This window comes from Scyliorhinus canicula, chromosome 20 (assembly GCF_902713615.1).
Source record: "Scyliorhinus canicula chromosome 20, sScyCan1.1, whole genome shotgun sequence".
Lineage (NCBI taxonomy): Eukaryota > Metazoa > Chordata > Chondrichthyes > Carcharhiniformes > Scyliorhinidae > Scyliorhinus > Scyliorhinus canicula.
The window spans coordinates 13481618-13504989 of record NC_052165.1 but is presented as its reverse complement, the minus strand read 5'-3'; the positions used below and the strand labels follow the sequence as shown (position 1 = coordinate 13504989).

General features: G+C 46.2%; 1 non-coding gene across 1 annotated transcript; it reads left to right on the top strand.

Moving 5' to 3' along the window:
• The first annotated feature begins 5432 nt into the window (after positions 1–5432).
• trnal-uaa lies at positions 5433–5515 on the top strand. The gene has a single exon. It is a non-coding gene; the product is annotated as a tRNA-Leu (tRNA).
• The last annotated feature ends 17857 nt before the right edge of the window (positions 5516–23372 follow it).

Genomic DNA, 23372 nt, shown 5'->3' with positions numbered 1-23372 from the left:
GTCGCCACATTCCAGCGCCTGTTCGGGGAGGCCGGTATGGGAATTGAATTACAAGCCAGCTGTTTAACCCTCTGTGCTAATAAAAACTCGATGGGAAGAGAGATCCCCCGCTTGGTAAACTAAAGAGGTTAAGTTGGAAGAAGAGGCTTATGAGGTTAGGAGGTTAAGTTGGAAGAAGAGGACGGAAGAAAGAGGAAAAATCGACCGTGGATATCTAAGGAAATAAGGGAGAGTATCAAATTGAAGGAAAAAGCATATAAAGTGGCAAAGATTGCTGGGAGATTAGAGGACTGGGAAATCTTTAGGGGGCAACAGAAAGCTACTAAAAAAGCTATAAAGAAGAGTAAGATAGAGTATGAGAGTAAACTTGCTCAGAATATAAAAACAGACAGTAAAAGTTTTTACAAATATATAAGACAAAAAAGAGTGGCTCAGGTAAATATTGGTCCTTTAGAGGATGAGAAGGGAGTTTTAATAATGGGAAATGAGGAAATGGCTGAGGAACTGAACAGGTTTTTTGGGTCGGTCTTCACAGTGGAAGACACAAATAACATGCCAGCGACTGATAGAAATGAGGCTATGACAGGTGAGGACCTTGAGAGGATTGTTATCACTAAGGAGGGAGTGATGGGCAAGCTAATGGGGCTAAAGGTAGACAAGTCTCCTGGCCCTGATGGAATGCATCCCAGAGTGCTAAAAGAGATGGCTAGGGAAATTGCAGATGCACTAGTGATAATTTACCGAAATTCACTAGACTCTGGGGTGGTCCCGGTGGATTGGAAATTAGCAAACGTGACGCCACTGTTTAAAAAAGGAGGTAGGCAGAAAGCAGGAAATTATAGGCCAGTGAGTTTAACTTCGGTAATAGGGAAGATGCTGGAATCTATCATCAAGGAAGAAATTGCGAGGCATCTGGATAGAAATTGTCCCATTGGGCAGACGCAGCATGGGTTCGTTAAAGGCAGGTCATGCCTAACTAATTTAGTGGAATTTTTTGAGGACATTACCAGTGCAGTAGATAACGGGGAGCCGATGGATGTGGTATATCTGGATTTCCAGAAAGCCTTTGACAGGGTGCAAACACAAAAGGTTGCTGCATAAGATAAAGATGCATGGCATTAAGGGTAAAGTAGTAGCATGGATAGAGGATTGGTTAATTAATAGAAAGCAAAGAGTTGGGATAAATGGGTGTTTCTCTGGTTGGCAATCAGTAGCTAGTGGTGTCCCTCAGGGATCCGTGTTGGGCCCACAATTGTTCACAATTTACATTGATGATTTGGAGTTGGGGACCAAGGGCAATGTGTCCAAGTTTGCAGATGACACTAAGATGAGTGGTAAAGCGAAAAGTGCAGAGGATACTGGAAGTCTGCAGAGGGATTTGGATAGGTTAAGTGAATGGGCTCGGGTCTGGCAGATGGAATACAATGTTGACAAATGTGAGGTTATCCATTTTGGTAGGAATAACAACAAACGGGATTATGAAATGAAAATGAAATGAAAATCGCTTATTGTCACGAGTAGGCTTCAATGAAGTTACTGTGAAAAGCCCCTAGTCGCCACATTCCGGCGCCTGTCCGGGGAGGCTGATACGGGAATCGAACCGTGCTGCTGGCCTGCTTGGTCTGCTTTAAAAGCCAGCGATTTAGCTTGGTGAGCTAAATCAGATTATTATTTAAACGATAAAATATTAAAGCATGCCGCTGTTCAGAGAGACTTGGGTGTGCTAGTGCATGAGTCACAGAAGGTTGGTTTACAAGTGCAACAGGTGATTAAGAAGGCAAATGGAATTTTGTCCTTCATTGCTAGAGGGATGGAGTTTAAGACTAGGGAGGTTATGTTGCAATTGTATAAGGTGTTAGTGCGGCCACACCTGGAGTATTGTGTTCAGTTTTGGTCTCCTTACTTGAGAAAGGACGTACTGGCGCTGGAGGGTGTGCAGAGGAGATTCACTAGGTTAATCCCAGAGCTGAAGGGGTTGGATTATGAGGAGAGGTTGAGTAGACTGGGACTGTACTCGTTGGAATTTAGAAGGATGAGGGGGGATCTTATAGAAACATTTAAAATTATGAAGGGAATAGATAGGATAGATGCGGGCAGGTTGTTTCCACTGGCGGGTGACAGCAGAACTAGGGGGCATAGCCTCAAAATAAGGGGAAGTAGATTTAGGACTGAGTTTAGGAGGAACTTCTTCACCCAAAGGGTTGTGAATCTATGGAATTCCTTGCCCAGTGAAGCAGTTGAGGCTCCTTCATTACATGTTTTTAAGGTAAAGATAGATAGTTTTTTGAAGAATAAAGGGATTAAGGGTTATGTTGTTCGGGCCGGAAAGTGGAGCTGAGTCCACAAAAGATCAGCCATGATCTAATTGAATGGCGGAGCAGGCTCGAGGGGCCAGATGGCCTACTCCTGCTCCTAGTTCTTATGTTCTTATGTTCTTATGTTCTTATGATGTTGTCAAGAAGAGAAGTAAGACTGAGGACTGGGGGAGTTTGAAAACAAACAAAGGATGCTGAAAAGTTTGATAAAAGAGGGAGAAGATAGATTGCGTGTCGGACAGCCAGTTATATAAGAATTATAAGAGTTTCCACAGGTATGCAAGGAGGAAGATATTAGTAAATGTGAAACGTTCAGAGGCTAAAACTGGAGAAATTATAATGGGGAATAAAGAAATGACATGATGATGCACAATCAATGGACACGAAACGTAGGTGAAGTCCGAAACGAAAGGCTTTAATTAGCAAGAAGCGAGCCCGGCAGCAGACGTACAGGAAATGCCCTGGCTGTAGGAAAACACGGGTTTTTATACCCTGCCTCGTAGGCGGAGCTACCTCCCTCTTAGCCAATAGGGATAAGTGGCACACGATACCTGGGCCAATGGGCAGCGAGCCTTCTGCACCAATGGCAGCCCACACTCCCAGGTACCGTAATACCCCTAGTCATACTACCACACATGACAAGACAATGTTAAGCAAATATTTTCTGTCTGTTGTTATGTTGAAGACACAAAAGATATTCCAGAAATGATGGGGAGCCAAGGATCTGGTGAGTGTGAGGTACTTAAAGTTATTAATTTTGGAAAGTGTTACCACAGCCTGGGCTAGTGCGGGGTCAATTCCAGCTCCAAAATCTCTGCTAGACTTTGGGGGCCAGTTTAGCTCATTTAGCTCGACGGATGGTTTGTGATGCAGGTGAGGCCAGCAGCACAGGTTCAATTCCCGTCCCGGCTGAGGTTATTCATGAAGGCCCTGCCTTCTCAACCTTGCCTGAGCTCTCTCTCATCCCGTACAGAAAGGCTGTGAGTGATGTATTGCTGGAGCTGAGAACCTGAATGAGTGAACCTACAGGAAAACCGTTACAGGCTGCAAACAAAGACAAGGCCTTCTCTCTCGCTGTCCAGAAAGGCTGTGAGTGCTGTATTTCTGAAACTTCAGAGGCCTGAATGAATCTACAGCAAAGTCTCGATCTGAAAGCAAAGTTTGAAGAGGAGCAGGGTGCTGGAAACCACCATCTGAAACAAAGTCTTCTTTTTTTCCTTTTAGTTATGATTTTTATCCCTTTCCTCCACTCTGTGTTTGTTTGTCTTGTGTGTGTGTGTATAGAGGGTGGGGACAAGTTAAAGTGGGGAATTAGGAATTGGATGATAGTTTAACCAGCTGCATTTGCTGCATATTTCATTGTAGTTCTTGTTATTACTAAAAAAATCATTGTGTTTACATTTCCACAGTAAAAAGCCTTACAACACCAGGTTAAAGTCCAACAGGTTTGTTTCAAACACGAGCTTTCGGAGCGCAGCTCCTTCCTCAGGTGAATCAGGGAAGTAGCAGTGTTTGAAACAAACCTGTTGGACTTTAACCTGGTGCTGTAAGACTTCTTACTGTGCTCACCCCAGTCCAACGCCGGCATCTCCACATCATGTTTACATTTCCAAACTTGGTGACTGTAATTAGTGGACAGTCTGCGGCCAAAGAAAGAATTATTGGTTAATTCACTTGTGTTGGTCAAGTGGAACTGAAACTATTGAGGAAATTTCAGTCAATGTCTGCACCATAAAGATATCGCTTTGGTAGTTTAGATTGACAAGTTCATTTTTAATTGAATGAAAAGCTCAAAATGGCATCCTTGTGGCATTTCCATTGCTGCATTATATTTGTCACTGTTTTGGGTTCTGTTTTCCACGGCATTTTTATTTCTAAATTCACTGAAGCATTGCTTCCAGGGGCGGAATTCTCCGGAACTGGTGGGAGGGGCAGAAACGGCGCAGTGGAGTGGCAGGAACCACTCTGGCATCGGGCCGCCCCAAAGGTGCGGAATCCTCCACACCTTCAGGGGCTAGGACGGCGCCGGAGTGGTTTGCGCCTTGCCGGCCGGCGTGGAAGGCCTTTGGCGCCGTGCCAGCCATGGCCGAAGGGACTCCGCCGGCCGGCGCGGGTCCGCGCATGCACGGGAGCATCAGCGTCTGCTGACGTCATCCCCACGCGTGCGCAGGGGGTTCACCTTCGCGCTGGCCATTACGGAGGTTTACACGGCCGGCGCGTAGGAATAGAGTGCCGTCACGGCACAGGCCCGCCCGTGGATTGGTGGGCCCCAACCGCGGGCCAGGCCATCGTGGGGACATCCCCCGGGTCCAGATCGCCCTGCGCCCCCCCCTGAGGACCCCGGAGCTCACCCACGCCGCCAGGTCCCGCCAGTAAGGGACCAACTCCAATTTACGCCGTCAGGACCAGCACAGAACGGGCGCAACTTCGGCCCATCACAGGGGGTCGGAGAATCCCGCCCCCGGTGCTATTTAACATGCAGCAAACAAAACAGCCAGAAAGGGAATTTCCTTAATGGGAATAGTTTGTAAGGGGACAAGAGAAGGAGGTGCAGCTGTACCTCTGATATTTATAATGTACCTTTCTATACTTTAGGTGCTGCAGTGCTGACATGTTAGAGGAATCACCTTCACAAAGGGGGTCCCACAAAGCTCTGCCCTCTCTTAGAGGATGACTTTCAAGGACCTGTGACGGGCATGCATTGAACCGCTACACCATTGGGACTTTCTCAGCTGCCATGAGTGACATGGAACAATTTAATCAGTCAGCTATCCAAAGATGATTGAATGCACTACAGAGGCCTTGTTTTCAAAGAAAACACCTTTAACACTTGTCCACTGGACAGATACTATCAACTTGGGAGTTCAGAGTGTTTATTTAATGTTAAGGTTCCCAAGAGTGCTGGGTGTGTTAAATGGTACCCATTTACTATAGGAATCTTTGAGTCTTTCTACAAGCTTCTGATGGACAAGATATACTGCAGTCCTATGGGAGATGCTGTGAAGTATCAAACAGGGCAATCCTCCTTCTCACATCCACCTCATGCAGCAGTACATCTAATTTGTCAATGCAAGGAATCTAGTGCTGCACAGTCCCATTACTTGCTCATTGTCCGCTCCCAGGATGGCCGAGTGGTTAAGGCGTTAGACTTAAGATCCGATGGACATATGTCCACGTGGGTTTGAAACCCACTCCTGGTAAATGGAGGTTGGCAGCACAGTAGGTAGCACTGTTGCTTCACAGCGCCAGGGTCCCAGGTTCGATTCCCGGCTTGGGTCACTGTCTGTGCGGAGTCTGCATGTTCGCCCTGTGTCTGCGTGGGTTTCCTGCGGGTGCTCCGGTTTCCTCCCACAAGTCTCGAAAGAAGTGCTGTTAGGTAATTTGGACATTCTGAATTCCCCGTCCATGTACCCGAACAAGTGCCGGTATGCAGTGACTAGGGGCTTTTCACAGTAACCTCATTGCAGTGTTAATGTAAGCCTACTTGTGATAATAAAGATTATTACTATTAGTCCCTAATTCATGGATTAACATTGGAATTATCTTCACTTCATTTTGCCTGGCGTTTTCTTTCGCGTTCCCAGCCATTAAACGTTGCTTTGCGTTAAAGTTCTTCTCCTTATATATAGCCACTGACTGTACCTTGAAGTTGTGCTTATCTTTTATTGAAATGCTTGACAGGGTCACATTTACAGAGTTAGGCCAAAATTGTGCTTGGAATATATGTAAATATTTAAATAAACTTTTACCACAAAATTAGATGTTGCCGTGCCCTGTGGGCTCCTGTGGACCAGAGCCAGCCCATTCAGACACAGATTTGATCAATGTCACAAAAAAGGGTCTCTAATTTAAAGTGATAGTATAATTCAACTGGAGTTCACCGACAGTCTGTACTAACTATGAAATCCTGATTGCTGAGAGATTTCAACAATTTGCCAAACATCATGGCAGCCATTCAAGACATTGGATAGTGCCACAGTTTTTAGGAACTATTTCCCAACGGATTCACAGATAACAAAAATGGAACAAAGTATGTTGAGTCAAGTCTATCCAGGGACTGATATAGAATTAGATTCAACCACTAACATAGTGGATAATTTTTACATTTCTCAATGACATTGGTACAGTAAATATTTCAATATGCATCTATTGTACCAGCACAGAGACAATATGGCTGAAAAACAACCTTTTGAATGTTTTATTTAGTTTCTCTGGTTGTGGACCGAAGCTGAGTGTCTGAATTACAATCGGGTTCAGTAAAGTAGGATGCCTTTAATAATATTGAAGATTGCAATCTGAAGCATTGATATCGTCCTTTTGAAAAATTAAGTTGATCCTTTTGTGATTATAATGGACGGAATTTTCCCCCATGTCAGTAACATTTCAGGCGCGTGAAAGGGTGTGAATTGCGGCGGCTGTTCCGACGCACGTCTGATCGTGATCTTCCCGCTGTTAGTCATTCTTTTGGAGGGGGATGTGTTTTGCAACAGCACTGAGAGGGGCCGGGCCTGAACACGACGGCAATTCTGGCTCCTCCAAGATCGGGGCGCCCTCAAAGTTAACTCACAGTCTCCCTTCCCGCCCCTCCCCGCGCCCCATGGACATCATGGTCCCCTGCAGACAAGGGGAACACCCCCAACCCTTGACCATAAAGAGGCAAACCTCCTCCCCATGACTAAATATCCAGGTCACCCCTGCCACCCCACTACGCAGGTATCAGGGTGACCCGACCCAATCACCATCCTTACTGGCATGTATTCCCATCCCCTAGGTGAGCATCACTCCACTATGGGGTTGCCAAAGGCCCTATACCTTCAGGCCAGGCCCCCTTAGCAGTGCCAACCTGGCATCCTGGCAGTGTCCTATCATATCATAGAACAACCGGTGGCTACAATGGCCTCCCAGTCCCCTGGCATGGTCATCACGCCTGGCCTCCGTTTGTACAGACTGATAGTGGTTTTTGCCAGCGCCAGATCACGACAACGGGCGCACACCAGGGAGATTGGGTGCCAGGCTGACTTTGCAGGTTGAAATCTATTTAAGTTCAGGATAATCAGGTTCACGCCCTTGCTGATTACACCTGCTGGGAGGGCCTGAAAACATTGCAAACTGTTTGGCGCTCGGCGCAAATCCCCTTTCAGGGCTCTCCCAGTATTTTCCTGGCATAGCAGGATCTGCTGGAGAATTGCCCCCCAAATGTGTTTGTAAATTGATTTTTAAAATCCTTCTTTCCTGTTAAGAACATAAGAACTAGGAGCAGCTGTCGGCAATGCAGCCGCATGAGCCTGCGCCGCCATTCAATATCATCATGGCTGATCTCCTCTCGGTCTCAACTCCACTTCAATCCATTACTAATTTAAAATCAGCCGATCCCCTCCTTAAATTTAATCAATGTCCCAGCATCCACCGCATAGATAGATCTCAATTAGATCTGCTCTCATTCTTCTAAACCTGATTGTTTAGGCCTAAACTACTCAATCTCTCTTCAATAGGTAAACCCCTCATCTCTGGAATCAACCTAGTGAAGCTCCACTGAACTGTCTCTAACGCAACCACGCCCTTCCTCAAATAAGGGGAATAAAACAGTACTCAGTCCTCCAGCTGCTATCTCACCAATGCTTTGTACAGTTGCAACAACACTTCCCTACTTTTATATGCTGTTCCTTTAGCAAGGCCAAAATTCCATTTGTCTGCCTTATTACCTACTGTACCTGTGCGCTCGTTTTCTGAGATTCATGCACAAGGACACCCAGATCCCTCTGCACCGAAACACTCTGGTTTCTTTCTATTAAGATAAGAAGTTGCCTTTCCATTCTTCTGACCAAAATGGGTAACCTCACGCGTATCCCTGTTAAACTCCATCTGCCAAATTTTGGCCCACTCATCTACCCTATCCACATCCATTTATCATTTTCTTATTTCCTCATTGCAATTTACTAACCCAGCTATTTTAGTGAAGTCTGAAAATGCGGTTATCGTACCTATGTCATTAACATAGATTGTAAATAGCTGGAGCCCAAGGACCAAATCCTGTGGCACCCCACTAGTTATATCTTTCCAACCAGAAAAATACTCATTTAACCAGACTCTCAGCCTTCTGTCGGTGAGCCAGTTTTCTCTCCAAGCTAATAAATTACCCCGAATCCATGTGATCTTATCTTGCGTATTAACCTTTTGTGTGGCACCTTATCTAATGCCTTTGGGAAGTCCAGATACGTTACATCTACAGGATCCCCATTATCCACTTGGCTTGTTACATCTTTGAAGAACACTAACAAATTAGTTAAACACAATTTCACCTTCGTAAAAACATGCTGACTCTGATGGATTGCATTTTGACTTTCCTAATTTCCTGTTATTACTACCTTAATAATGGATCCTAACATTTCCCCATGCCAGATGTTAAATTAACTGGTATATAGTTTCCTACATTCTGCCTCCCTCCCTTTTTGAATAAGGGAGTTAGATTCACATTTTTTCAGGGAATTTTGGAATATTATAACCAATGGACCTACTATCTCCCCTGCCACTTCCTTTAACACCATGGTCTGTAGGCCATTTGACCTGGGGACTTGTCTGCCTTCAATCCCAACAGTTTGTTTAGTGTTTCTTTCCCTATTGATATTGTTCCTCCCTTTCTATTACCTCTGCATGTAAGACCTGCCAAAGTGTTTAACCTATTGATCCCAATGGGCCTGGAATTTCGGGGCTTGGCGAAACATAAATAGGATTGGAGCAGCTATAATCTGAAATGTGAGACACTGCCTCCCATTCTGTTGCCCGTTGCAGCTGACGTAATTTGGTTGACACTCTGGTGTCCTCCCACATACCGGCACAATATGAAGCTGGCGAGAGTCACTCCTGGTCTCCACCACCAGATATCAGACATGATGACCATGCCGGGGGGGGGGGGGGGGGGGGGGGGGGGGGTCTGATGATGTTGTAGCCTCCGGATAGTCGGGGACATGGCAGGGAAGTGCCACAGCACTGCCCCTGGCACCCTGGCAGCGCCAACCAGGCATCATCTGAAAGGAGTGGGCAAAAAAGTGGATGGGACCTTAAAGGAAGGAGAGCATGAGGGGGGTGGGGAATGAAAGGGGGGCAGGAATGACGGGGGCCATGAAGGGGTTGCATGATGGGGGAAATGTAAGGGCATTTGGCAAACCCATAGCAGGGTGTCGTTCCCCTTGAGGTGCGGGCGAGGAGGGGGGGGGCACTGATAGCGGCGACTGAGGGAGAGGCGGAGGGGTCCTGTAAAGAGACCCATTTGGAGTGCCTCATTGCCAGCGATCCTTCACTGGGTGGGGGGGGCGGAAGGGCAACGGGGGTGGGGAGGGGGTTGATGCCGGCGAAGATGCTGTTGGAAGTGGGTGGGTGAGGCCATTGAAGCCCTGATGCCAGCACTGGTGGTGAGGGGCTGAGCTTGTACTCTCACTTTGAGCCCTTTAATAATGGCGCCTAGGTCTCTGTGAAGCCGGTTTGCCAGTGTGTTTAGGCCCCGCCCCTCTCAGGACCATGTAAAATTCACCGCCCTCCAATAATAATTTCTCTGTGTGGGTGGATTGCAATCTGGATTGCACCTCGTTCCCTGCCAGACACCACACCTAGAAATGTTTTGTGACAATTGCAGCAATTGTCACTAAAAGCATTATCGCAGTAGAATGTATAACGTTGTCCGTCAGAAATCCCGTCTGTTCTGCCTTATGTGTCCCCAGTGGGAATTATGGCTGTAAGATGGGAAACTACATCATTAGTAGAGACAGACACACTTAGAATAGATCCTCTTGAGGTGGAACTGACTGCTTTGTTCAAAGCTATGTTGCCCCAGTGAATCTTGATCATATTGAAGTTGATGCTTAACTTTAGAAAGAAAAAAATTCTGACTTTTTTTTTGCTAAATCTAATACACTATTGTCAAACATTATTGAGGTTGACAAGAGATTCTTGCTGTTTTTGGTGCTGTGCTATAGGACAATCTTGGTTTTCACACCGTTGTCTCAGAGTTGCATTTCTCCTTCAAGATTGTTTTTACTGCATCTGGTCCGACCTCATTTTCCCCTCTGGCTAATTCGCAAAATGTATGCGGAAGGCAGAACTTTGCATATTACGAAATGGGTGAATATGTTTTTTTAATTTAGGAAACCAAAGTTGATTGTGAATGTCTGAAGAAAAATAAAGAGATGAGGGTACATTTCCCTGGGTGTTCGGGTGAACTGGAGAGAGGATCGTAGCCTGACACTGAAACTTACTAATTGAATGTTTATTAGTTTAAATACATGGGAAGTCGAGGGAGGAGGAAGCTCAGCTCGGCGTAACATCTCTTTACCGCAGACATTTTTAAAGTGGGGGTGGGTCGCCGGCGGGTGTCTGGAGGGTCACGGACCCATCCATCCCGTACCCACATACCCAATCGCGGGACATTCAATCTTCCTGCATCTGTCTTGACTATGCTCAATGGCTGAGCCTGCAAAACCCATTTTGATAGTGAATTTTGGAGAGTGAAAATGTTCACAATACTAGTTAAGTAATTCCTCCTCATCTATGTCTAAAATTGTTGCATTGTGATGCAAGCATCAATTCACACGAGACGGAGAGTTGAAGAGAAGAGTGGTTTTAATCACTAGAACTGTGCCTGCCTGCGACTGCTCGGCACTGAGAGCTGCCTACAGGGCAGCAGATCTATATTCCTCCCCTGAGGGGGCGGAGCCAGGGGGAGAGCCCACAAGGGCACCAACATGATACAATGTAATGTAATGTAATACAATGGTCCATAGGTGGAGCCGACAAGGGCATTAACATAGTACAATGTAATGTAATACAGTGGTGAATGGTTGCCGTAATACATTCACCACACATTGTAATTTGCAGACTATATCCCCAGGCTGTAAACCACCTATCTGAGGAAAACTTGCATTCTGTATCTGCCCTGCAGAGTCCTGAGAGAATAATGCCTGTTTCAATGAGATAATTTCTCATTCGTCGCTACTCTAGTTTACAGAATATAAGCCCAGGCTCACCGCTCGCATTAAAGGTGAGAGAAAATGGTGGGTCGCGAAGGTCTGCCGGCGTGGGCCGTGAAGGATGGCCGGTTGATAAAAATGGGTCCCGGGCAAAACAGTTTGAAAAACACTGCTTTAATGTATATACCCGAAGAAAGAAAAGCTGCCCTGGGAACTTGTGCTGAAAATCATGGAGGAAACCTTGATATTGAAGAACCTTTTATGTTTTTCAAATGCTGGGGGTACGGGTGGACAGAGGTACAGAATATAGGCCATTCAGCCCCTCAAAACTGGTCATTGTTCAGTTCGATATTGGTTTGTATCTTAACTGTCATCTGCCTGCCTTGCTATGTAATTATTAATGCCTCACAGATATTTTATTGTGATATCCCTCAGAAGGACCACGGGGTATCATTAATCGCTCTTCCCGTGAGGCTGATAGAGTACAAGTTCCCGTGGTAACAGGTGGAGGACCTCCTGGCTGGGCCTCGTCAGTGAGGCCTTTGAAATGATGTTCGCAGACCCGGACCAGGACTTCTGATAGTCCCAGGCCAGGATATTTGTGTTGTATGGATTGGCAACGGCTTTATCTTTTGTTTAATCTTCTTCTCCGTGTCTCCTGGATGACTCCATTCATCAATCTCAGTTATGAAGTTTCAATAGACCGAGCCTCGACAGCTTCTTTGGGAGAAGAGAGTTACAGATTTCCAGTGCCCTTAGTGTTCAGAAGTGGCTTCCGCCATCGCCCCGTAATGGCATTGCATTTATAATAACAAAATCAGAAAATACTCCTTCTGATGAAGGGCCCACTGATCAACCATGAACACAGATGCACAGTCTCTGCAGAATATTCAATGATGGAGAGAGAGTTTGGTTCCTAGAATTAACAGAAGATATATTTTTAATTTGTCAAAAGTGAGAAGTGTGGAGCAATCCACTTCTCTGATATACTGGCAGATTTTTGTTTTACGTCATATCATTTACATTAGATCGCTCCAAAAGTTCTTGAATTCTGACTGTCAAAACTATTGTTTGCCCTGAACGGGAATGATGTGGGAATGAGCACACACAAAACATAAACACAAAAGCAAAATACTGTGGGTGCTGGAATGGAAATACAAAAAGCTGCTGCACGTGTAATAGTTTTCAAACAATTGCAGGTCAGGGAAAAGATGGGCAGGGAACAAACGAATCGAAAAGAGCTGTAACAGAATGGCGTGTAGGAGTGTTCAAATTACAAAAGAGAGAATGGTCCATGGCAAAACATGGTCATGTAAAACATGATCATGTAAAACATGATAATGTAATAAGATAAGGTTAGCGTTGCTGCCTCACAGCGTCAGGGACCCGGGTTTGATCTGACCTCGGGTGACTGTAGGAGGTTGCACGCTCTCCCCGTACCTGCGTGGGTTTCCTCCGGCTGCTTTTCTCCTGCAGTCCAAAGATGTGCAGGTTAGGTAGATTGGCCATGCTGAATTTCCCCTTAATGTCCAAAGATGTCCAAGTTAGGTGGGTCTGTGGGAATAGGGCGGGGTGCACTCTTTCGGAAGGTGGGTGCAGACTTGATGGACTGAATGGCCTCCTTCTGAACTGTAGGCAGCTATTCTATTCATTCTAAAATGGCACAGATAAAGATGCAAAAGATTATGCTACTTGACAATTTGAATCTTGCTAGCTTTTTCTGTTTTTCTCTCCTGTTCAAGGTTTCCCTTAACATAACCTCATTGTTCATTTGCTGGAATGCTAATTTTGATTCATCTGATAAAGTAAACAGTGATTCATGGGATGTAAATATTCGCCGTATGAGACATACTTTTTGGGCTCGGTATATCCGGTGAGGTGAGGATGAACAGATTGAGAGAAAAGGGAAAGGGGTGAGTTCGAGAGCATGGGTTATATGTGAGACTGAGAGATAGAATGGGCATGGTGTTCAGCGGGCACAATCAGACAGGAAACGGGGTTGGGCTAAAAGTGATGGAAGTGTGAATGTGCACCAGAAAAATAAAAAGATTGCTGTAAGAGACTCGGAGAAGGAAAACCAGAAGAAAACGTGATAGGTGGAAAGAGAACGAAAGAAAGGGCGGCAAAACAGAACAGGTGGGAAAGAGGTAGGATTCGAGTGAAGACGGAATGAGGGAAACACCAAAAGGACTGAGTGGCTACGTGACAGAGTTGGAAATAAACAGAAGAGCAAATATGAGAAACAAGGAAGGACACATTGAAGAGATTGAACGGGCGGAAAGGGGAAAAGAAAAACAGACAGAATGGAAGAGAGAATCACAGAACTGTTACAGCACAGAATGAGGCCATTCGTCCCATTGCCTTCTGCTTTGGCTCTCTGAAAGTACATTCTACCAAGTCTTACACTCCTGCCCTACCTCCATAATCTTGCACATCCTCAGATATTAATCCAATTCCCTTTGAGTACCTCAATGGAAGCAGCCACCACCACCGTCTCAGAAAGTTTGTTCCAAACTCCAACCGGTCTCTGGGTGAAAACCCTTTTTCTCACATCACTTGTACTCCTTTCGTCGATTGTTCTGAATCTGTCTCCTCTGGTTCTCGATGCTCTCTTGATTGTTTCTTCCTATTTACCCTGTCCATACCCGTCAGGATCTTGAATATTTCCATCAAATTTCCTCTCAGCCTTCCTTTCTCCATGGAACACAGTTCCATCCTCTCCAATTTATCTTCATAGCTGCAGTTCTTTAACCCTGGAGTCATTCTTGTGAGTCTCCGCAGCACTCTATCCAATGCTTTCATATCCTGCCTCAAGTATGGCGCCCAGAGCTGGATGCAGTATTCCAGATGAGTCCTCTAGTCTCTTCCTTACTCTGGTACTCAATAATAATAATAATAATAATAATCTTTATTAGTATCACATGTAGGCTTATATTAACACTGCAATGAAGTTTTTGTGAAAACCCCCTAGTTGTCACACTCTGCGCCTGTTCGGGTACACTGAGGGAGAATTCAGAATGTCCAATTCACTGAACAAGCATGTCTTTCAGGGCATACGTTTTCTGTTATGTAATTTGGAATAACACAAGCTGCCACTTGATGCAGTTTAGAGTAAAAGATGCTCCAGACTTTGAAGTGAGTTCAATGTGTTTTACTGAACTGTTATTCTCAATGAGTTCTACTCTCTGCTAATCTAAATGTAGCAACTCAGTCTAACTGAACCAGCCTTGCTCTAAGCCGCATGCTGGGGTGTGATGCTGAGGTTACACCCTGTCTCACTCTGTAGATGTTGGTCTGTGGAAAGAGGCGGGGTGTGAGAGCCTCCGCAGGTCCCTGTTCATCAGGAGCTGAGCCAGCGACATGTCAGTGGACAGTGGAGTCGCCCTGTACGCGAGCAGTGCAAGGTGTATGTCGGAAGCAGAGTCTCCGGCCTTGCAGATGAGTTGTTTCACAATGTGCACCCCTTTCTCGAATTTTCCATTGGACTGCGGATAGTGCGGACTGGAGGTGACATGCTGGAAATTATATGACCTGGCAAACGTGGACCATTCTCGACTGTTAAAGCACGGGCCATTGTTGCTCATGACGGTGATTGGGATGCCATGCCTTGAGAACGTCACCTTACAGGCTTTGATGGCGGTTCGAGAGGTTAGGTCCGGGAGCTTCAGCACCTCAGGGTAATTCGAGAAATAGTCGATGATCAATATGTAGTCGCGACCATTCGCATGAAAGAGGGCGATGCCAACCTTGGACCACGATGTCATGCTATAGGAGCGTCTCCTTGCTCTGCGCTGGCTGGAACCGCTGACAGGGAGCACAGTTCAGGACCATGTTCGTGATGTCCTGGCTGATGCCGGGCCAGTAGACAGCTTGCCGGGCTCTGCGTCTGCACATCCCGACGCCCAGGTGTCCCTCATGAATCTGGCGCAGCACCATGCTCTGGAGACTGAGCGGAATGACAAAATCCTGTCTAGCTAGAGGAGGATACCATCAATCACCGTAAGGTCATCCTTCACATTGTAAAATTGTGGGCACTGACCTTTCTGCCAGCCATTGGTGAGGTTGTGGATGACGCGCTGCAAGAGGGGGTCTTTGGCTGTCTCATCATGGATGAGAACTACCTTCTCATCTGTCACCGGGAGAGTGCTGGCGCACAGCTGCATCTGCGATTCGATGTGCTGGATGATCTCCAGCAGCTCACTGGGTGAGGTGATGGAGCGGGACAATGCATCAGCGATCATGAACTCCTTGCCAGGTGTGTGCACCAAGTTGAAGTCATACCTCCTGATTCTCTGCAACCGAGGAGTCATGTCGTTCAGGTCCTTGTGGATGATGTGGACCAGAGGCCTATGATCCATTTCGACAGACCGTAGACATAATCATGAAATTTGAGGATGCCAGTGAGAAGACCCAAGCACTACTTCTCAATCTGAGCATATCTGGTTTCAGTGGGCGTCATTGCCCTTGATGCGTAGGTTACTGGTGCCCAGGATGATGTGCCATTTCATTGAAGCAACATCGCCCCAATGCCATCCTGACTCGCATCTGTGGATATCTTTGCCTCCCTGTCCGGGGCGAAGAATGCCAGGACTGGTGCAGTGGTGAGCTTGGCTTTCAGCTCCAGCCACTCTGTCTGGTGTGCCACCTTCCACTCAAAGGCAGTTGACTTTTTCACCAGGTTGTGTAGGGCCGTGGTGTGTGTGGCCATGTTTGGAATGAATTTGCCCAGAAAATTGACCATACCCAAGAAGCGTAGCATCACCTTTCTGTCCTCAGGGACCTTGATCGCCTCGATGGCCTTGATTTTGTCTGTGTCCGGGCGCACACCTGGACCTGTTTAACTTTAGGCCGTTGGCATGTACATGGCGGAATACCTTCTGGAGACAGGAAACATGTTCTTCTGGGGTTGTGGACCATATGATGATATCTTCGACATACACACGAACCCCTTCAATGCCTTCCATCATCTGCTCCATGATGCGATGGAATATCTCCGATGCCGAGATGATGCCAAATGGCATGCAATTGTAGCAGTACCTGCCAAAAGGCGCGTTGAAGGTGCAGAGCCTTCTGCTGGACTCTTCCAGCTGGATTTGCCAAATCTAAATGTAGTAACTCAGTCTAACTGAATCAACCTTGTTCTAAGCCACGTGCTGGGGTGTGATGCTGAGAATACACCCTGTCTCACTCTGTAGATGTTGGTCTGTGGAAAGAGGCGGGGTGGGAGTGCCTCATCCCTTTGATAGTGAGATACCACCCCTGAGTGTCCTGACTGCTCATTGGTGGTGTCCTATTCTATGTGTTCATTAGCTGCATGTTTGCATATCTTGACAATGTGGGACGAAACCGGAGCACCCGGAGGAAACCCACGCAGACATGGGGAGAATGTTCAGACTCCTCACAGACCCAAGCCTGGGATCGAGACCAGGTCCCTGGGGCTGTGAAGCAACAATGCTAACCACTGTGCTACCATGCCGCAAGTAACCCCATTTGTAAAGCTTGATACTAAATGCTTTATTAACTCTTTCAATATGCCCTGCCATCTTCAGTGACTTATACACAAAATATAGAGTTACTGGGGGACAAGCAAGAAAAAATATCATAAGCTGCGGAAACTTCTGTATCGCAGTGGAGCATAAGAATTGAATTATGGAAACTATGCTGAATTAAATCTGTAAGTCAAAGTGAGGCAATGTTCCTCTGGCAGGTCATTTGGACAAGCAGCCAGTCCCATAGCAGCGTTGCTTGACTGCATGTGTTGAACATCAATTTGACATCCGTGCGGTTACACGATATGCCACACTCATTCACATGGGAACTTTTGGTCAATAGTCTCAAATGCCCAAATGTCTTTCCCGCCACTGACATGCTTCAGAGAAATCCATGGGAGAAAATGAGAAAGAGAGACAAGGCAAGTGAGAAATATGGGAGTGGGCCTGGGTGGGGTGCTCTTTCAGAGAGTGGGTGGGCAAAACTGATGGGCCGAATGGCCTCTGTAGGAATTCTATGATAAGATTGACTGAGAGAATAAGTGAGTTGAACTGCAGCCTCTCACTTGGCCATGGTTGCAGCCCTTCTATTTCACTAACCTAAACCTTCCTAGCCTGTCAGTTTCACTGAAGAAGCAATGCCCAGGGTACACATATCTCGGTGACTCAGCTGAGTTGCTGACAGGTTGGGAAACAGATGCCCTCTGGCTGATCAGTCCAGAATGCTGAGTTAAAACACCAGTCAATTACTGTTATTGTATTTAAGTTACTTACCCACCAGATGCACAGGAACTGGTTCCTCATCTTCAATTCCTCCCTCCAACACCTAGTGAAACTTACAAGTCAGCAGAATGGCGTCAGGATCCTTTTCGGAGATTTCACTTCCCACATGCACCCAAACCTGTTCCCCCTTGCCTGCCAAAATTCCACTCAAGGCATCTCAGAAGTTACTCATGAAGGATTGTGTCATGACTTAGACCAGGCCTTTGAGATTGGCCAATTAGTGGGCCAATCAGGTAACCTCTTCTCTGTATATAACAGGGAGTGTCAGATCCTCTGCACTCCTGATGTAGACAGTGAGCTGAATGCACTCCCGATGTAGACAGCGAGCTGAATGCACTTCCAATATAGACAGCGAGCTGAATGCACTCCCGATGTAGACAGCGAGCTGAATGCCCTCCCGGTGTAGACAGCGAGCTGAATGCACTACCGGTGTAGACAGCGAGCTGAATGCACTCCCAGTGTAGACAGGGAGCTGAATGCACTCCCGGTGTAGACAGTGAGCTGAATACACTCCCGGTGTAGACAGTGAGCTGAATGCACTCCTGGTGTAGACAGCGAGCTGAATGCACTCCCGGTGTAGACATCGAGCTGAATGCACTCCTGGTGTGGACAGCGAGCTGAATGCACTCCCTGTGTAGACAGTGAGTTGAATGCACTCCTGGTGTAGACAGCGAGCTGAATGCACTCCTGATGTAGACAGCGAGCTGAATGCACTCCTGGTGTAGACAGTGAGTTGAATGCACTCCTGGTGTAGACAGTGAGCTGAATGCACTCCTGATGTAGACAGCAAGCTGAATGCACTCCTGGTGTAGACAGTGAGCTGAATGCACTCCTGGTGTAGACAGCGAGCTGAATGCACTCCGGGTGTAGACAGTGAGTTGAATGCACTCCTGGTGTAGACAGCGAGCTGAATGCACTCCTGATGTAGATAGTGAGCTGAATGCACTCCCGGTGTAGACAGCGAGCTGAATGCATCCCAGTGTAGACAGCGAGCTGAATGCACTCCCAGTGTAGACAGCGAGCTGAATGCACTCCCGGTGTAGACAGCGAGCTGAATGCACTCCCAGTGTAGACAGTGAGCTGAATGCACTCCCGGTGTAGACAGCGAGCTGAATGCACTCCCGGTGTAGACAGCGAGCTGAATGCACACCTGATGTAGACAGTGAGCTGAATGCACTCCCAGTGTAGACAGCGAGCTGAATGCACTCCCGGTGTAGACAGCGAGCTGAATGCACACCTGATGTAGACAGTGAGCTGAATGCACATGGTCTGACTGTTTTTGGTTTTGTTAATGGGTTCTTTAGGCGGTGGCAGCCTTTCCTCGACTTTCTGGCTCAGCGATAGGGAACTGGGTCAGCAGCAGCAGCAACCCGGGGGAGGGGGGGCACTGACTAAGTTTATTTAATTTAAATTTATTTTCATGTTCTCTTGTTGTTTACTGGGTTTGGGGGGTGGGGGGGGGGGTTCAATATATGCGTTGCTACGGTCTTGGGGGTGCTATGCTTATTAAGTTGTTTATTGTTGCTTGTTACTGTTTGTTGTTATATACTTTGTAAAAAAATTTCAATAAAAATTATTTTAAAAAATAAAATAAAAGGGATCCTGGTGAAGGGAATTCTGCCTCGGTGAATTTATTACAGATTGTATTTAACAGTTTCTTGCATTGTCTCTCTGGAAATATGGGCATGAGGCTGTGAGTGGAATTACTTGTCAGTCTGACGTAACTTTATTTTTTTTGGTGGGGGCGGTTAGCTCATCTGTGAAAATTTCTCGAAATGAACAATAACAGAAAGGAACCCCCAACAGTGAACCAATATTTTTCAGTGTATATTTTCTTTCTCCGGCTTTAAGAGATCGGCCGATCTACCTGAGAATGCAGAATTTTCTTTTTCCTTTTCAATTTCCAGAAAGCTGAAACTAATAGAGGGAGATATCCATCAGGGACTTGATACGCCTTCCCCTGGAAACGATCCATGTACAATATAGCTTTCCATGATATTTATCAAAGTCAATAATGGATTTCTCTGAAGCATGACAGTGGCTTGTAAGACATTTGGGCATTTGAGACTATTGACCAAAAGCTCCCATGTGAATGAGTGTGGCATATCGTGAAACCGCACCAGAACCTAACGGATGTCAAATTGATGTTCAACACATACAGTCAAGCAACGCTGCTATGGGACTGGCTGCTTGTTCAAATGACCTGCCAGAGGAACATTGCCTCACTTTGATTTACAGATTGAATTCAGCATAGTTTCCATAATTCAATTCTTATGCTCCACTGTGATACAGAAGTTTCTGCAGCGAATGATATTTGTTTCTTAGTTTGGCCTCCAATAAATCTATATTTTGAAATATCTTGGCCTTTCTTACTTTCCCAGATAGCCTCACATTGGCCATGACTCTGCAAGACTGATGGAACTCCCAGGGAAGCAGCAGTAATCTGGCTGTGGCATGTCTCTGACCTTTACAGGAGTATCCTTAATGTGTCTTACAAAACAAATAATAGCCAGGAGATGGTGTCAGGAGTATTTGTTGAATCCTTCGGCGAACAGAACAAAAGAACTAGGATTGCAGAAGCACGGGCGTTTAAGGCCATAAAACCACAAGACATGGGAGCAGAATTAGGCCACTCGGCCCATCGAGCCTGCTCCGTCATTCAATCATGGCTGATATTTTTCTCATCCGCATTCTCCAGCCTTCTCCCCGTAATCCCTGATCTGCTTATTGATCAAGAACCTACCTATCTCTGTCTTAAAGACACAGTGATTTGGCCTCCACAGTCTTCTGCAGCAAAGAGTTCCACAGATTCACCACCCTCTGGCTGAAGAAATTCCTTCTCATCTCTATTTTAAAGGACTGTCCCTTTAGTCTGAGATGGTGTCCTCTGGTTCTAGTTTTTCCTACAAGTGGAAACACCCTCTCCACGTCCACTCTATCCAGGCCTCGCAATATCCTGTAAGTTTCAATAAGATCCCTCCTCATCCTTCTAAACTCCAACGAGTACAGACCCAGAGTCCTCAGCCGTTCCTCATATGCCAAGCTCTTCATTCCAGGGATCATTCTTGTGAACCTTCTCTGACCCCTTTCCAAGGCCAGCCTTAGAATCGGGGCCCAAAACTGCTCACAATACTCCAAATGGGGTCTGACTGGAGCCTCCGAAGTACATCCCCGCTCGTGTATTCTAGCCATCTCAACATGAGTGCTAACATGGAATTTGCCTTCCTAACTGCCGACTGAACCTACACGTTAACCTTGAGAATCGTGAACAAGGACTCCCAAGTCCCTTTGTGCTTCTGATTTCCTAAGCATCTCCCCATTTAGAAAATAGTTTATGCCTCCATTTCTCCTTCCAAAGTTCATAACCTCACACTTTTCCACATTGTATTGCATCTGCCACTTCTTTGCCCACTCTCCTAGCCTGTCCAAGTCCTTCTGCAGCCCGCCTGCTTCCTCAATACTACCTGCCCCTCTACAGATCTTTGTATCATCTGCAAACTTAGCACAGTGCCTTCAGTTCCTTCTTCCAGATCATTAATGTATATTGTGAAACGTTGTGGTCCCAGCATCGATCACTGTCGTACACCACTGGTCACCAGCTGCCATCCTGAAAAAGACCCCTTTATTCCCACACTCTGCCTTCTGGCAGTCAACCAATCCTCTATCCATACCAGGAGCTTACTCTTAACACCAAGGGCTCTTAACTTATTTAACAGTCTCCTATGCGGCACCTTGTCAAAGGCCTTCTGGAAATCTAAATAAATCACGTCCACTGGTTCTCCTTTGTCTAACTTCTTTGTTACATCCTTAAATAACTCTAACAGAGTTTTGCTCATCTGCGAAAGTTTCTCGAAATGAACAAGAACAGAAAGGAACCTCCAACAGTGAACCAATATTGACAAAGCTGTTCTGACTCAGTCCTATTTTAGATGCACTTCCAAGAACTCCGCGATCTCATCTTTAATAATGGACTTTAAAATCTTACCAATGACTGAAGTTAGGCTAACCAGCCTGGTTTGGTGCAAGATTAACAGAGGTTTATTGAATAGGTCTTCACTGTGCAAGGATTCGGAACTAGACTCCCTAAATGCTCGTGAAATAGCCGATGATGTCACGCAGGTCATCTGACTCAGTGCTTAAAGAGACATTGCACACCACTACAATAACCCAGACATATAATACCCCCCCTCCCCTTTACTTCTAAAGTCCAAAGTAACTAAGAACTAGGATGTTAACAAAGTCATTCACATCTATATACAAGTGGAGATGTAATATTATTACATTGTAATAGCACAATCAATCAGATAGGCGATCAGCTGGGCATCCTTTTCTGCACACTTCCGAAACTCTGTTACTCTTGACCTTAGATATATTTTTAAGTTCTCCAGTAGATGTCTCACCCCTAGAAGAAGTCTTTTTCTCTGAGATGTGGCGATGCTGCCGTTGGACTGGAGTGAGCACAGTAAGAAGTCTTACAACACCAGGTTAAAGTCCAACAGGTTTGTTTCAAACACTAGCTTTCGGAGCATTGCTCCTTCCTCAGGTGAATGAAGAGGTAGGGTCCAGAAACATTTATATGGACAAAGTAAAAAATGCAAGACAATACCTTGAATGCGAGCATTTGTAGCTAATTAAGTCTTTACAGAGACAGAGAGAGGGGTAACCCCAGGTTAAAGAGGTGTGAATTGTCTCAAGCCAGGCCAGTTAGTAGGATTTTGCAAGCCCAGGCCAGATGTTGGGGGGTGAATGTGATGCAACATGAACCCAAGGTCCCGGTTGAGGCCGTACTCATGTGTGTGGAACTTGGCTGTAAGTTTCTGCCCTGTGATTTTGCATTGTCGTGCTTCCTGAAGGCTGCCTTGGAGAACGCTGATACGAAGATCAGAGCTGATTGCCCTAGATTGCTGAAGTGTTCCCCGACTGGAAGGGAACATTCCTGCCTGACAATTGTTGCGTGATGTCCATTCACCCATTGTCGCAGCGTCTGCATGGTCTCGCCAATGTACCACGCTTCAGGACATCCTTTCCTGCAGCGAATGAGGGAGACAACATTGGCCGAGTCGCACGAGTATGTGCCGCGTACCTGGTGGGTGGTATTCTCATGTGTAATGGTGGTATCCGTGTCAATGATCTGGCACGTCTTGCAGAGATTGCCATGGCAGCGTTGTGTGGTGTCGTGGTTGGTATTCTGAAGGCTGGGTAGTTTGCTACTCCATGGTTTGTTTGAGGCTGCACAGTTGTTTGAAGGCAAGTAGTGGGGGTGTGGGGATGACCTTGGCAAGATGCTCGTCTTCATCGATGAAGTGTTGAAGGCTGCAAAGAAGGTGTTATGATTTCTCCGCTCCGGGGAGCTACTGGACGATGAAAGGTACTCTGTCAGTTGTGTCCCGTGTTTGTGTTCTGAGGAAGTCGGTACAGTTTTTTGCTGTGGCGCATTGGAACTGTCGATAGATGAGTCAAATGCCATATCCCGTTCGTACGAGGGCATCTTTTATCTTGATGGAGATGAGTGTGTCCAAGAATGCAACTGATTTTGGAGAGTAGTCCATGGTGAGTCTGATGGTGGGATGGAACTTATTGATGTCATTGTGTAGTCGTTTCAATGATTCTTCACCGTGGGTCCAAAGGAAAAAAATGTCATTAATGTATCTGGTGTATAACGTCAGGTGAAGGTCCTGTGCGGTGAGGAGGTCTTGTTCAAACTTGTGCATGAAGATGTTGGCATATTGAGGTGCGAATTTGGTCCCCATGGCTGTTCCGCGAGTCTGGATGAAGAACTAGTTGCTGAAGGTGAAGACGTTGTGATCCAGAATGAAGCGGATGAG